The 14,791-nt window shown below is 48.8% G+C and overlaps 1 protein-coding gene across 3 annotated transcripts in view; it reads left to right on the top strand.

The window, feature by feature from the left end:
- The first annotated feature begins 4,972 nt into the window (after window positions 1-4,972).
- The window catches only part of LOC104033786 (transmembrane and coiled-coil domains protein 1), a 120,644-nt gene continuing 110,825 nt past the window's right edge, over window positions 4,973-14,791 (top strand). For all 3 annotated transcript variants that reach the window (XM_075714659.1, XM_075714658.1, XM_075714657.1), the window contains exons 1-2: window positions 4,973-5,009; window positions 9,242-9,488. The gene's annotated coding sequence lies outside the window, so the exon portion shown is untranslated. The remainder of the gene's footprint in view (window positions 5,010-9,241; window positions 9,489-14,791) is intronic.

The raw sequence follows: 14,791 nt of genomic DNA, 5'->3' as shown, positions 1-14,791 counted from the left end.
ATGTTACCTAGGTCCCACCCTGTTCAGGGGAGATGCCTTTTTTGGCTCCCCTCTCCACAGTGCCTTCTACACATGCAAAGCCACATGGAAATCAGGCTTCATTTACAGCATTTGCAGCATGCCCTGCAATCTCTGGAGCATGAAAAACAAGGTGTTGTCCAGCTATGCTCCATTCTTTTCTGCAGGGTTTTCCGCTTCACTGAGAAGAAGTTTCAAAGCAAGGAGTGTTTCTTCTGCTCTGTGCCTTTTCCCCACATGCAGCATTATCACTACTGTGCCTGTTCTCAGCACAGGCCCTCCATGGGAGGGCAAGGCAATGGAGGTTCAGTGGACCTCTGTGGGGGAAAATGTGTCCCACACAACATCTTAACCGGCCCAAACACAGGGGTGTTTCCCAGCGTCACCTCACTAGTGCTGTCACCTCACAACGCGCAGCCTGCTGCGTGGCGGGAGATGCACTGTGTCACATGCTGGAGCATGGGCTCTCCCCAAACTCCTCACGGATAAACAACCCACCTGTAATTATATTTCCTTGTTGGTCCCAATTTTGTTACATCTGTAGCCAAATTTGGTGTTTCTGACACTGTTACATAGGTAATTTTGGCCTGATAAGATATTACTGGTACAGTTACCCAGATGAAGATGGCCTTGCATCCCATCTCCCTTCTGACCCTATGGTCCATGCTGCTATATTTAATTTCCATTATATGCTTTTTGGACAGAATTATCTTACTTTATCCTTGATACCCCTACCTACTACTAATTAAACATCGTCTGCATACCAGAGCAATCACATAACCCAGTTAGAGCTCACACCGTACTTCTGCGCTTGCACAGTTTTCATTGCACCTCCGGTTCCCATCAGAGGTTTTCTGATGGAAGAGAGTCAGAGAGTCACGACACGGAGAGTCATCTCCGTGTGAGCAGGATAGCCCTTCAGTGGACCGATTAAAGCACATGAGCTTTCATACTGTGTAGCACCCAAGGAAGTGGTGGGGCTCACATTTACATATAGTCCTACTGATTAGCGACTGTCGGAACTGTATAGGAAGAGAAGCTCTGGCAGCTGGACCATGAGTGCAAACTGCCAGAAGGAAGATGCTGGGAGCTTGGGTACACCCACACAAGGCTTAGGCAGCTGCGGGCAGCTGTCTCACAGCTCCCATCACCCAAGGCGCATGTGGCACCAGGATCTTCTCTGGGCCCTGCTCCAACTTGTCCGTGAGCCGCTGGAGGCTGCACGGGGGTAGCAGACTAAATGGGGCATGCTCTATTGAGCTCACCCATGCTGCAGGGGATGTGGTCTAAGCTTTGAGATGCTGGGCTCAGTCACTCTACAGCTCTGGGAGTTAAACAATTTGAAAACTTCCTTGTCTAATACTGAAGCCAGAAGGCTCACTGCAAGCAGTGGCCAAACAGGTCCATGCTCAGCCTATGTTGAAATGCCTGGCATCCAAACCCTGTAAAGTAACCCCTTGCAAAACATTGGAAATTGTTTGTGACCCATAAAAAAAATCCTTTTTTCTCCTCTCTTTGCCCAGTATCATTCTGAACCGTATCCCCAGACATCTGTTGGTACATGTCAAAGTAATAATTCCCTCATTGTGAGAGCACTGCAAAACTGATCTGTATCACATGGATATTGGGAGACATCTGTAACGTAGCCATGTCTTCTGACGCTGTGCAAGAAGGAATGAAATTGCCATGTGAATGTAAAGGGAATCAGATTTCAGGAGGACAGCAGTCACAAAACAAACTCAACGGTTGTTGCTACAAGGCCTCCCTGAGAGCTGATGTTGAATTAAAAGGTACATTTTTTCCAGGTCAGATCAGCAAAGATTTTTCACCATTCTAACCAGAACTGCCCTCCTGAGCTTGTGTTTCTCTTTGTAACAAACTCCCAGGGTAGCTCATGTCCTTTATTCACCATTTCTGGCAGTATAGCTGATGCCTGCTGGTGCTTCTGAAATGGTATCCCAGCAGTCAGGCAGGGTTAGTTTCTATAGTGACTGGAGATTAAAGAACTAAGCTTTAATCTGAATGTAATTTATCAGTCCATTACATTCAGTTCACCTGGTTATTTCCTGTCTGTCTTCAGTCTGCTACTTGGGTTTCTTCCCAGCAACTCCCTATTGAAAGAGCAAAAATTATACAAGGACAGGACCAAAAAAAAAACCCCAAACCACCAAACCCCAAACCTGGAGGCACAATGGTTCGCATCTGCAAGGCTGGGGACTCTCATCTTACTGAAGGGCCTGGCTAACAAAGCAAGGGTGGCATCATAAGAACTGACCAGGGTAGTGTAAGTAATATTTTGAGGAAGGCATAGAAAGGTAAATCTAATTAGTCCACAAGATGTTTTTTTTTTTCCCCACAGGAATCAAAATCAATCAATAGAAGCACAAAGAGACCCTCCCCAGTTTCAGCCCCATGCAAGCTATTTGCTCTGGTGTTTTAGCCCAGCTTTCATCCTCCTACATTCTGACTTTCCTGTGCAAATGGGCATTAAGAGCAGTGCTGAATGACACCAGCTCAGAAATATTTTTCTTTAGTTATTACTGCTGTGCTTATCTTGCATTCACTTTGGACTGGCACAAGCCACTGTTCTGGGCAAAGAGCAGTGAGGCCCAAAATGTTTTCTCCTGTGTGAAGAGTGAACTGATTTTAAGTTGGCACATTGATCACCTGAAACTCTAGAGCTCTATTATAGTGATAGCTCAGATAAGTGTCCGAAAATTAATTACACAGTACAAGATCAAATATGTAGACATATATTGCAGGAAGTCCTGCTAGCAACTATATAAAGAAGGAATATAATTAGTAAGCCAAAACATCAACACCCCATACCTGCAGAGTACCTCTAATTACTTCCTTGGCTACCTGGTTCATCACTTCTGTGTGTTGTCTAAAAGCACAGATTTCCTGTGAGCTTTTGAATCTGATATTCTTAATCATGTTGTAGTTGTTAGACTTCTGTGTTTAAAGCCAAATTTAATGTCAGCTGGAGATCTAACACTAACCATTTGTTACTTACTTGGATATTTGTTATTAATAGATAAAAAATGAATTAATAAATATTAATATTTTGAACATAAATGCCACCATATATGCTGTTTATTTACATCGTATACGCTCTGAAATTAGCCAATGAAATTCAGCTGGTCAGGTTCACTTGCTGCTTTTGGTCAGTCTTTCTGTTCTTACATGCTGACACAAAATTCCAGAGAAGGAAGGCGGAAAGGAGGAAGAGGCCCCTGACAGGTGATACATCCATCACGCTCCTCAGCAGAGCTCTGTGTCAGTGGTGCATACTCGCTTTAGTAGGCAAAGATTCACAACCTCTTTTCCTGCCTTTAGGTTTTCTCGGCACGTCAGGATCCACGTCCTCTCTGCACACCCTGTGACTGTAACTTCAAGTGGCAGTGCTTGAATTCAGTGTACAGCTCTTGCCTCCCCTGTACACCCCAAGGTGTCATAGCCAGGCTCTGCTCAGCTTCAGGACACAGGAGAGCGTGACCAGGGGAGGGATGGGAGGAGAAAAGATAGGTGGGGGCGGTGAGGGAGGGATTTGAGTGGGAAAGATATTGGCTGGTGTTCATTAATTCTTGAGCTTTACGTGAAAAAATGCAAGAAGTAATGAGCACTGGTTTGAAATAAAAGTCAAGTTGTATAAATTCCAACTTTTTTTGCGGCTAAATACATTAATTGCATCAGACAAATACAGATCTAGGCAAATTTTTCATCGAATCAGCTTCCAGAAAGGGTGCAGCCTTCTAAAAATAAGCACAGTCACCCCAGATAACATTGCTGTTCAGATGAATAGAGCTGGTCAGGTCAGCTGAAGCAGTGCGTGTGAGATCCTGGTGTCTTCTCACTCACTGTTAGATGAAAATGGTGGTGGAAAACCAGCAGCAGCTGATCAAGGAGCCTTTCTGGAATATGTACAATACAGTTCGACTATTCTAGAAGTTTCTGTACGGTCATCACAACCCTAAGCACTATTCCATACGGCAAACTAGAGCTCACAAAGCAGTTTGCTACCATCTGTGAATCCTTCCTGGAGCGTCTGGCTACGTAGAGAAAACCTCTGTGACCGCCACCCGTCACGACTTCAGATGGGAGCTCCAACGACCGCGCCGCCAGGGCTGAAGCAGCGATGGGACGCCCGTGCTGCGGGATCTGGGCCAGCAGAAGCCGCTGCTCGGGGCAGCTGGCCGGGCAGCGCAGGCCACGAGGCCTCTCCGGCGGTGGCCACAAAAGCAGGGCCGGCGGGGCTCGGCGGCGAGTTGTGTGTATGGGGGAAGGAGTGAGAGCGGAGAAAAAAGAACACTCCAAAAAGGCTCTAGGAGAGGAGGGGCGCAAAAGAGCTGCTGCCTGCCGTTCTGGATGCGGGAAAGATGCTTAGAAATCACAGGCGACGCACGGACCCGCTCAGCAGACCCCGGGCCCGCTGGGGCGGCGGCCTGGGCAGGCTCCCCGGGGCCTTCCCGGAGGCCGGGTCCGGTGGAGGTGACTCCCGCCGCCGGGGATCGCGGCCCCTGCCGAGGGGCACCAAGGAGCCCCGGCGTCTCGCCGGGGAAGCGCTGGGTGACCGGGTGCCGCGGGGCCGCCCCTGGCAGAAGGCGGGCCGAGGCCTGCTCGCCGACGGGCGCCTCCCTGCAGGCCGCGGGCGGGCCCGGGCTGCGCAGCGCCCCCAGCCGGCGGGGCCGGGCCGCGCCGCCGGGAGGGAGCGGCGGGGGCGGGCGGGGGCCGCGGCCCGCACGTGACCGCCGGCAGCGACCGCCCGGGGGCGGGGCACCGCGGGGGGCGGGGCTTCGGGGCGCGGGGAGGGGCCGGAGTGGGCGGGCTCTCGCGCCGCGCCCCGCCCCGCGCCCCGCCGTCTGGCGTCACCGCGCGCGCCCCGCGAGGCTGCGCGCTGACGTCGCGCGCGGCCGGGGCGAGAGGTCTGGCGGCGCGCGCGGGGATGGAGCAGCCGCCGGCGGCGCACTCGGGGCGCCCCCGCTCGGCCGGTGAGTGACCCCGCGGGGCGGGCGGGGCTGGGCTGAGGGGACCCCGCGGGGCGGGCGGGGCTGAGGCGACCCCGCGGGGCGGGCCGGGGGTGAGGCTGAGGCGACCCCACGGGGCGGGCCGGGCCGGGGCTGAGGCGACCCCGCGGGGCGGGCCGGGGGTGAGGCTGAGGCGACCCCACGGGGCGGGCCGGGCCGGGGCTGAGGGGACCCCGCGGGCCGGGCCGGGGCCGGGGCTGAGGGGACCCCGCGGGGCGGGCCGGGCCGGGCCGGGCCGGGGCTGAGGGGACCCCGCGGGGCGGGCCGGGGGTGAGGCTGAGGCGACCCCGCGGGGCGGGCCGGGGCTGAGGGGACCCCGCGGGGCGGGCCGGGGGTGAGGCTGAGGCGACCCCGCGGGCCGGGCCGGGGCTGAGGGGACCCCGCGGGGCGGGCCGGGGGTGAGGCTGAGGCGACCCCGCGGGCCGGGCCGGGGCTGAGGGGACCCCGCGGGGCGGGCCGGGGCCGGGGCTGAGGGGACCCCGCGGGGCGGGCCGGGCCGGGGCCGGGGCTGAGGGGACCCCCGCGGGCCGGGCCGGGGCAGGGGCTGAGGGGACCCCCGCGGGCCGGGCCGGGGCAGGGGCTGAGGGGACCCCCGCGGGCCGGGCCGGGGCAGGGGCTGAGGGGACCCCCGCGGGCCGGGTCGAGGCGGGCGCGGCGTCCCCGGCTGCGCTCCTCGCGGGCGGCCTCCCCCGCTTCCAGACCTGTTGTTGGGCCGCGCTTTCCCGCCCCACCCCCGCCGCCGCCCCGTTTTTCTGTGGCCGGTTCGGCGCCCCCGGCGGGGCCCGCGGCCCACAGCCGCCTCGGGGCCGCCCGCCCCGGTCACCCCGCTCCGGCCCGTCGGGGCTCGCGGGCCTCGCTGCCGGCTCCGGCGGGGCGGGGGCGCAGGTGCGCGGGGGCGGGGGCGCGGGCGCCGCCTTCCCGCCAGCGCCGGAGCCGGCGCGCGCTGCCCGCCTGCGCGGAGGCGCTGCCTGGGCCGGGGGAGGCGCGGGCCCGGGGCGAGCCTGCGGCGATGTCGGCGACGGCGCTGCTGGGGCCGCCTGGCTTCTTTGTTTCGGAGGAGCCGGCTGGCTCTGGCCTTGCTGGTTGTTCAGGTAGCCAGAGTTTGGGTGTACTCTTCGCCTGTTCCTCCCCGCTTTAGCTGTCTTTTATGGGATAATTAAGATACTAATTATTTCGTTGTGCTGACATGAGCTCAGATTTTGCCGTTCTAAAAACGGGTTTTCAGAGACAGGCCTTTAAAGTAGAGAACTTCAGATGTAAAGCAGTGGCTTTGGAGCTTTACAAGTACCAAAAGTCATGAGGCTTTGAACTGAAACGATTTGTCAGCTTAACTTGTGTGTGCAGCTGCTGTCATCGTTGATACCAGAAGTACCTAGTGTGCATTAGTAACAAATACTGTGGCCAACAAAGCACGTTTAGTGGGTTAAGGCATCGCTTTCACTACAAGATTCGATCGGTCGGGAAAGTTAAGGAGGCTTCTTGGTGGGCTGAAGGTATAAACTGAAGGTATAAAGAAGGTATAAACTGAAGGTATAAAGATCTGAGTGGAAGTGTAGAGGAGGAGGAGGAGAGTAACGTAACTACCGCTACATCAGAAATGGTGTCCATCAGCCGCAAACCTTAAAATCAAATGTTTCTGCAAGGCGGAAGCCCTTAGTAACGCGCATCTGAAGCAGTAATGCCCTGAGCCCAAGCCAGTGCAAGAGTCCTCCTGCGTTTGGGGAGCAAGCGGCGCTGTCCTCGCTGCTCGCTGCTGGTCCTGTCTTAAGCAGGATTGACATGTTACGAATAGGTTTGTGTTTAGTCAATGGGACGATGTTCCTCTCAGGATAGATGCTTTTTCCGTCTGGAAGTTTGCGGAGGTGAGGAAAGCCCGGTGTGCTAGCTGGGAGGACTGTTCCTCTCTCGGTGCTGGGGGACTCTCCCCTCTCTTGTCTGGGGACAGTGGCCCCCCCGGCTTGCAGGGCTTGCGCTGCTCGGCGACCTCCACAGCCTCACAGTGCCAAATGGGCGAGTTTATTGGAGCTTTGTCTCCACTGTGCCCTGTTCAGCTCCCTGATAAACCCACTCAGCCGATCTGGAAGCCATTCAAAATATGGAAGCAAAACAAAGATGGAGGAAGATCTACTTTGTGCCAATTTTGTGTTAGAAATAAATTGGGACTTCAGGCTCTCATGCCATTAAAAAAAATGGTTTTTGCCATTAAAAAGTTTGGGGTTCCCCGCATGTACCACATGAAAGTTGCTGGGATTTGGTTTTTTTAAGCAGGTCTCTGGCATGGTTTGGGCTCTCTCACATCTTATTTGATCATAGCTAAAGATCCAGTAATTAAAATCTGTGTCTAATTCAGATACAAAATAGAAATCATTGAAAGACTACAGTTTTTTTCTGTGTGTTTAAAGAGGTACTTTCTTTAGGAAATGGGTTATATCTAGCATGTCGGCTCCTGTTCAATGCCTGACTGGAGTTAGGCAAACCTTGTATTAGTACCTTGTCTGGTCTTTCGGAGAATTGTTTTTGAACCATTAAAAAATAATTGGCGAGATAATATCTTGGGCTGGGTTTCTAGGAATTTTTGCTTAGAGGCCTGGGGGAGGAGCCTCCTCTCCCCACTCACTCCTCCCGTGTGTTTTACCGATACGGTGTGTTCTCCTCAGCTGGCTTCATAGCTGTCATTTTCTGATGAATGCTGGGCTTTGGGAACTGGGATCGCTGGGTTTAAGCTGTTGCTCAGACGAGCTGGCTGAGTGGCTTCCCCTTGATGGACCTGAAGTCTCCTCACCTCTAACACATGGCTGGCGGTTCTCCCTTATGTCTGTCCTCTAAGGAATTGTGAAAGTGATCACTGCGGTGTGCTTGGGTACTGCTTGATGAAGTGGTACGTACAGAGAAGACAGTACCCTCTTGATGAGGATATGAGTTTCTTTAGAGTTAACAGGGGACTCACGTGAACTCTCTAGGGTGAGAGAGAGGGTAGTGTTTCGGTATTAACAGTGAGGCTTGTTAAAGTGGTTTATGGGCAGCTGGCTCTAGGTGGCCCGGCTTGAGCAGAGGTTTGGACCAGATGACCTCAAAAGGTCCCTTCCAACCTCAACCGGTCTGTGATTCTGTGAACTTGGCACAATGTTGAATAGTGGATAAACACGCATGTGAATGAAATGCAGTGTGAATGTGGCAGGCTAGATGTGATTTGTCAGCGCTGCTGGAAAGTGAGTAGTCTGCTATGATTTAAATACTTAAACTTCTTAAAACCCCTAAACAATTGAGACACTGGATGTTGTCACAGCACAGTGAGCTGATTCTTTGAGCTTGAGTATTTAAGCTTGAATATTAGCTCCAAATTCTTAAAATTGTTCCTCCAGCCAAGCATGTTAAAATGGTCACAGAAGGAAAAGGAAAGAAGAAGGAAACAAGTGATTGTACAGAGTTAAATGTTTTTTTTTGCAAAGTGAAATCTCTTCATACTTTCAGAAGCATTTTATGATAATGCAAAACTAGCTGACCTTTTTTATTTGTAAAGAAGAATCCTACTGTACCAAAAGTAAAAAACTTGTATCACAGTAATATTGAACAGCTTTGGTCTGGAACATAGATCTGCCATACTATGTGAAATGCAAACATAGACTGGAAGGTGTCTGCCACAAAGAGTTTACATTTTATTAACTTAAATCCAAAGTAGTTAAGTCCAGAAGTACACCAGCATTCCTAAATGTTTGCACTGTGCAGGAACTCCCTTAGTATGCACCTTATAGCCCTGCTGTGTTGGACTTCCATCACTCTCTGTGTTGGTCCTCATTTTGGACAACAGTTTCAGTCTTCAGTCTGACACTGGTCACACAGGCATTCCTGTGTGAAAGTACGCAGTGAACACCGAGGCATCTAACGAGCTGGGAAGTTTTGTCTGAAACAAGGCACTCTGTGGTGTGGCATTGAGTTGTATGCTCTGTTAGGATCAAACGTTACCTGAATGCTTAAAGAATTTTCCTCCTTGAGATGATGTATTAGGTTAAAGTACTCAGAATATGAGGTAACTTCAGAGGCCGCTTCTGATTTTAAATACGTCAAAGCTAGCAGAAACCCAATATTTCAAATAGGAGTTAATTCTTTTCTCTGAAGGAGACTCTGAATCTGTGGTGCTCTTTTATTGCTTATCAGATGTTAATGGTGTTTCTTACTATGTTTGTTAATTTTGGCAGGTCTTTCTCCTCTACAAAGAAGCTTTGTTGCCAAGATTTACTCTGAAAATGACCTACACTACTGACTGCAGCTGTCTGCAAATGTAGAAGCCCATAAATTGTATCTCCTTCCCTCCCTTGACTTTCCTGTTTCCTGTGGAATTTATACTTCTAAGTGTTTTTAAAATTAGACCTCTGTTGAAGACATTTGGATTACAACTGTGAGCATATCTATGCAAAGAGACAAGCTAGCCTGAGCAATTTTGAGGTATGTATGCCTACTATGACTTAAAACAAATGGGAAGAAAAGGCCATCTGATTATAGGGCAAAGAGAATTCTAGGCATATATTTTTTAGATTCAGATTGATCTGCACCATTATTCATGGTTTTAGCAATGGAATATATATATGCACAGTGAGACTGTACGAGCACCAGAATATCCAGCTGGCATTGTGTGGAGGGTGACTTTGTTTGAACCTGCTGTAGGACTATTCAAGAGATTCCTTTCAGAAGAGCTTGTGTTGTATGACCTGAGCCTTCACTGCTTACCCGTTCAGTTCTTAAATGCCACCAAGGTCTGTAGAGATTTCCTTCTTCCAAGCATCTGACAGACATTAAGTAGTCATTGAAATGTACCTGGAAGGCGATGGTGGTTTCTCTCTTTGGTTAGACAAAGCGTTCAGATGAAGGTAGAATATACCCACCTTGAGTTGGAAAGCATCTTCAATGAAGGCTAGAAAAGAAGTAGGTCTTGCTTGCCTTCTTATGCACAGGTCATAGCACAGTGGTCTTCTTGCTCACAGAAGGAAGCAGTCTTGTAGGGCAATCTGCCTGTAATGTACAAGACTAGCAGAGCTGGGTGGGCTTTGCTTTACGACTGTGCAGCTTTGTCTCACCCAGGTAACAGAAGATGGAGAACCTTAGCTGTTTAAGAGGAACCTGGAATAAGGAAGTTGGCTAACTTCCTCTGTATGGGCTTAGAAGAGGCCACTGTGCACTGATAACATCTGTTGACTCTTCTTTCGTAAACTGCTTGGACATGGTTATCTTTTCTGTGGTGTAGGTGTTCATGCTAACGCTCCAAGGCAGTGGCAGTCTTACTGATTAATTGTGGGTTATAGTGAAAGGCAGCCAAACACATCTCTGTCTTCCAGAAGAGACTGATTATTCATTAGTCTTTTTTTTTTTTTTTCCCCAAAAAAGGAAAACTAATGTGCTGAAAGTAGATACCTGACTGAATCATTCAGCATGCTACATTGCTGTACAGTATGTATTTAGGAGACACACTTTCCTTAAGAGCTTTTGTTCATGAGCTCTGGTGATTCAGGCTAAGACAGTACTGGAGGGACGCAGATCTAACCTACCTACCTGTCTGGCTTAATAGCTTGATATTGTTGTTCCTATAACAGGGAGGCAAAATGGACTGAGTCTGCAATGCTAATGTAAACTGTAATTGGCAGTGAAGTGCTGTGGTTGAGAAGGGGATCCTTATCTGTACTGCAGTTATTCCTCCCGTCATTCCCCTACAAGCAGAGCTAGGATCAAGGGGTGATAGCTTGGTAAATGTCTCTATTACGAGCGGGCAGAGCTTAGTCTGGAAAACTTTAAATGTGTTCCTCAGTCTAACCTGGGCGTTGTTATTTGGCTGTGGTAGTATACTAAAATAGCATTGGGCAGAAGAGTATTGTTTCCTCTGAGCTGCGTTCATGAAAACTGGAGAAATGCACCAGAGCTTCAGGGGTGAAATGGTTTGCTGAGCTGCCCGTTATGATCTTAGTGCATATTTTAGATAGTGTACCAGGGACTTGGATTCGGCAAGCCAACTAGGTGCCTTTTTTCAGTTGTATATGAATAAGTTATGGTCTCTGTAATTCCATCAATTAAAATTGGTGCGCATTTCCCAAAAAAGGTGCCGTTCTGTGAAAATTGAACAATTCCTGCAGTAGCTCTGAAAACCTGTAAGAATATGTAGATTCTGTGTGTCCCTGATTCTATATCCCTAAGCAAGGCATTAATCTGTATTTCCTTATCTGTAAGACAAGGTTGATCTACCTTTGTAAAACATTCTGTTTCATGAAAAGCATTGTTTAAGTGTTGTTTACAATAACTGCAGTTTCATTATTCAAACTCATGACTAAAAGTGAATACTAATGTGTGGAGCAGTAAAGAATTTGAGTATAAGATAAAGTTTTCTTTTGATATAAAGAAGTGGTCTGAAAGGTGAAATTGTGTACATTGGAGAATGTTGCCCTAAAACTGCCCTACAAGGTGTCTAACAAGTTTCAAAGAACATTAAAGGGCACTGAGATGCTGAGATGGATTGCTATTGATTCAACTTGTGTGATGGGTTATAAGAAGCTTGCAGATGCCTACTTACAGTTTCCTCAGAGACAAATTTGGCAAATTCCAGTATTTTTCAGATTTGTGTGAGCTGGTTGGTCTCCCTTAACGAATTCCTTAGTGGCCTGTCTTTGTCCTGGAGTTGTTGGCTGTTACTTTCCTGGAAGCCAGTTGCCATGGTGATTATCCTGTTAGCAAATAAATGTGTTTTTCATGATCTCCAGGTATACTAGTTTGGAGCAAAAAGACTGTAGCCTTTTCTGGGATTGGTAGAAGTACTACAACCATAGAGGCTCAGTGTTTGTAAATCACTGCCGGTGGGAGAGCGCTGAACAATCATCTTATGTTTTGTGGGTCGTAGTAGTAAGGTGTAGTATGACTTGTCTGTAAGGAGCAGTGAGTGTGTGTTACCATGAGTTTGAGGCTGAATAATGGTTAAAATTGGTGAAATGAAAAAAGCGTGACTTTTGGTCAGGATCTGTTAGGACTGAACTTACCTGATTCAGGCCAGTAATGGTTGACTGACTAGTAAGGTGAAAGCGTTGTTGTTGGAAAGCAGTCCCTTCAAGGTGTGTGCTGCTGAGATCCTTCGCCGTGTTGGCTTTCAGTTGGTATAACCTCTAGCTCCGGTCCTCAGCGTTCCTGTTGGAGCTGGGGTGCTGTTCGTGTTGCACTGCTGTTTGCTTTCAGCTCCCTAAAGCCAGGGCAGTGAGGTGTGGTCCCAGCTGAGCCTGCCCGTGCCGGCACTGAGGCATGCGAGCCGCAGCTTGCTGCGAAACCCCTGCACATCTGCCTTGCGCTCCTCCAGAAGTAGGTCTCGGAAGTGGGATATGCCTGTGTCGTTGCTAGGGGAAAGCACAGGTTGGTGTGGCTCGGTGGCCATTGATCAGCGTTAAATTCTTCGTTGGGGAAGAGCATGAACTGGATATGTGAGCCTTTTCTTAATGGGAAGAGCTTGGTTAGTTCGCATTGAATACCTATGAGAAGTTTGACTGCTCCGAGGGTAGAGAAGGGAGGGCTTGTCGTGTGTGGCGGGGATGGGGAGGCTGTAACAGCTGATGCTTGCTGGTCTGCGGAGCAGTCTCCATGCTGGTCATGCTTTTACTGCGGGTGTTGGTTTTCAGATGGCTTGTTGTGCTGAAAGAGTAAGTTTTGGCTCTGGTTTACCAAAGTCCTTTAAATGCGTCAGGTGCAATTCTAGTTTGTGAGAGAAGAAAAAAATCCAAAGTGGTTTCTGGTTTAGTGTTGGTTTAACTCCTTGATGAGTGTCTCAAGTTTTCATCTCTAAGAAGAGTCTGCTTTAGTTGAGACAGTCTAAGAAAACAACATTTTTTTTTAAAAAAAAGCAAAATTTATGTGTGTGTCACAGATGACGCTCCCAGAGTCACTTGAGTTTTTAGGATCAGCTCGGATTTAACCCTGGTGCCCAGAAGATGCCAGTTCTAACTACTAAACTCTGCCAGCTTCGTGAACTCCTCTGGCTTCCAAAAGAAACGTGCCCATTGAGGGTTCTTTTGTTTGGGCATCTGTCACTTGCTGGGAATGCATCCATTTTCTTGGATGACTTCTGACTTCAGTCTTCCTCTGCTGAAAACAGGCTCCCTCTACTCTTTTCTGTGTGCTGTGTCAGTTCTCTAGTAAGTTTGCCCAAGGAAGCCTTCAAATATTAACGTAAACAGCAAATCTGTCAAAATCCTGTTTAGAGAACAGTCAGATACGTTTTTTGGTTGTTGCTAATATGAGTTAAGAAATTGTTCTAACTTTTTTCCTGGCTCCCCCTGCTCTAGTTCCTAAGCTAGTTTTTCTCTTTTAAATTTAGATCACTTTAAAGAGCAGAGTTAGGGAACTGAGCAGACAACTAGCAGAACAGAGGGGATGGCAACCCTCAGTAGAGGATGACAGGAGGAGCAACAACCTTTTTGCTTGTTGGCTGCTGCCAGTTTGGGCTCATCTGACTGTGCCCTAAGTTACCCTTCATCTGGAAATAGTTTAAAAAGAAACTCCAGGTAATAGGGTACTTATAGGTCATTAATGGACAAGCATCTTTAATTGTCATGACACAGTTAATACGTGTCCTTACGGTTTAGTGATAAAGCCTCACAGCTGTGGATATTCAGGTATACAAGGAAATATTTTCATTAGTTTTGCAGAAGTGTAAACTTTTAATGAAATACGCTTTTTATCCAGGAAATAAAGTCTTTCTTCCGCTTTTTTTAGATGGTTTTGCTGAAATAAAAGGTCAGACCGCAAACTTCCACCCAAAGGGAGACAACCTATAATCCAATGACTGCAGCCATTTCTCATTATTTTTGTGTGTGTGTTTGTGGAGATAACAGTAAATCAGCTGAAGGCTGTCTGGAGTTGAGTATGAAGCTGTACCAACAGTGAATTTTGGCCTGGTCTCCACAGGCAGTCTCTGCTGATCACAAAATAAAACAATACACTTGCACAGAGAATCGCTGCAGGCACTGACGGTTGTGGAACTTAAAGGAGGATCTTTACCCCTATAAATTGACACTTAACTTTAAAAAAAAAAAAAAAAAAAAAAGGTTATGTTTTAGCAAACTCTAGGAACTGGCAGTGACCCACTATTGCTGACCCATCTTTTTTGTGCAAGGTTACTGAGGAAGTGCTAGAATAGCATGGGTTTTCTGTTCTGTGGTCATGTTATATGAGACTTTGGAAAGATAAGCATGTGTTCCAGGAAGAAAAGAGCTGTCACTATCTCTAACCTTGTTCAGTTGCTTTGAGGATGGCAGCTTTTAGACTGAGAAGCACTGTGCTCCGCTGACATCTGGGCCTCCACTCTTTATTCATGAGAAAGTACAGCAGGTGTACATGATCGGTGTAGGAGCTGTAGCCTCATTTACTCCCTCATTAGAAGACAACCACCAATCATTTGTTGAACACTCCTAGTTCAATGTTAGCTTCTTACTAGCTCTTGCAGATAATGGTAAAAAGACAGGATTATTATTGGATGGCACCATTCCTGGGCTGGCAGAGTAATTTCATCTGCTTGTTGGTGGGTAATATAATTGGACTGTTCCAATACCTAAGCTAGTCTATATAGTTGTCTATACCACTGCATTTCATAGTGTGGCTATAACATGCATGTCTGTGTGTGTGGTGGGTTGACCCTGGCTGGTGTAGGTATGGCGCTCTCACAATGGCAATTGCTAAGGAAGAGCCAACCTGAGATCACGCTACTGGCTGTAGAGCTTCCATCTAAC

The sequence above is a fragment of the Pelecanus crispus genome, chromosome 7, assembly GCF_030463565.1.
Source record: "Pelecanus crispus isolate bPelCri1 chromosome 7, bPelCri1.pri, whole genome shotgun sequence".
Taxonomy (NCBI): domain Eukaryota; kingdom Metazoa; phylum Chordata; class Aves; order Pelecaniformes; family Pelecanidae; genus Pelecanus; species Pelecanus crispus.
The sequence above is the reverse complement of the archived record's forward strand: the minus strand, read 5'-3'. Positions and strand labels throughout refer to the sequence as shown.